We start from the raw sequence: 1,570 nt of genomic DNA on the forward strand, positions 1-1,570 counted from the left end.
ATGGAAGAACCCACCATGCTCTTAGCTGGGAAGAATCAACATTGTCAAAATGTCTATTCTACCCAACACAATCTACAGAGTCAATGACATTCCCACTAAAACACCAACATCATATTTTGAAAACTTGAAAAAGTAGTACTTCATTTTGTATGGAACCAGGAAAAAAACTAAAATAGCTAAGGCTACTCTTAGCAATCAAATCAAAGTTGGAGGTATCACCCTACCAGAGTTCAGGCTATATTACAAGTCCAAAGTAATCATGGTATTGGCACAAAAATAGAGACATAGACATATGGAACAATATAAAAACAAGAGATGAAACCAGTCTGTAGTTGCCATCTGATCTTTGATAAACCAAACAAAAGCATACATTGGGGAAAAGAATCCCTATTCGCCAAATGGTGCTGGGAAAACTGGATAACCACATGTAAAAGACTGAACTCCACCCAGACCTTTAACCCCTTACAAAAATTGACTCAAGATGGATAAGAAACTTAAATCTAAGACATGAAATGATAAAAATCTTAGAAGAATGTGTAGGGGAAATTTTTGATGATGTTGGACTGAGGAAAGATTTTATGACAAAGACTTCAGCAGCCATTGCAACAACAAAAATTAACAAATGGGAGTTAATTAAACTGAATAGCTTCTGCACAGCTAAGGACACAACAAGTAAAGCTAAAAGACAACCTTCAGCATGAGAAAAGATATTCACAGGGTATCAGTCTGACAAAGGATTGATAACTAGAATCTACAGAGAACTCAAATCAATCAACAGAAAAAGAGTAAACAAGCCCATCTACCTCTGAGTAAGAGATACAAACAGAACCTTCCCTGACAAAGACAGATGAATGGCTAAGAAATACATGGAAAAAATGCACATTGTCCCTGATTATCAGAGAAATGCAAATCAAAACCACCCTGACATATCACCTAACTGCAGTAAGAATACCCCACAGCAGTCTCAAAGCCTCAGGTACTGACATGAATGTGGAAAGAAGGGAATACTTTTATACTGCTGGTGGTACTGAAAACTAATACAACCTTTTTGGAAGGAAGTATGGCATATCCTTAAAGAACTCAAATTAGACCTCCCATTTGATCCTACAATCCCATTACTAAGCATCTACCCAGAAGAAAAAAAATCCTTTTATCATAAGGATATTTGCACTAGACTGTTTATTGCAGCTCAATTTATAATCAACAAAATGTGGAAACAGCCTAAATGCCCACCAACCCAGGAATGGATTAATAAGCTGTGTTATAGGTATGTCATGGAATACTATTCAGCCACTAAAAAAGATGGAGACTTTACATCTTTTGTATTAATCTGGATGGAGGTGTAACACATTCTTCTTAGAAAAGCATCACAAGAATGGAGAAGCAAGAATCCTATGTACTCAATTCTGATATGAAGGCAATAGATGATCTAATACAAGGAGGTGTGTGTAGGAGAATGAGAGAAATTGTCAATGGAGCTCCAAAGGTAAAGTAATCATTTCCAATATTTTCCCATCACAGAACTGATTGTCTTTTAATAGCATTTATCTCTTTTCACAGATAATTTTTT

This window comes from Otolemur garnettii, unplaced genomic scaffold (assembly GCF_000181295.1).
Source record: "Otolemur garnettii isolate 467f Iridium unplaced genomic scaffold, OtoGar3 scaffold00109, whole genome shotgun sequence".
Taxonomy (NCBI): Eukaryota; Metazoa; Chordata; class Mammalia; order Primates; family Galagidae; genus Otolemur; species Otolemur garnettii.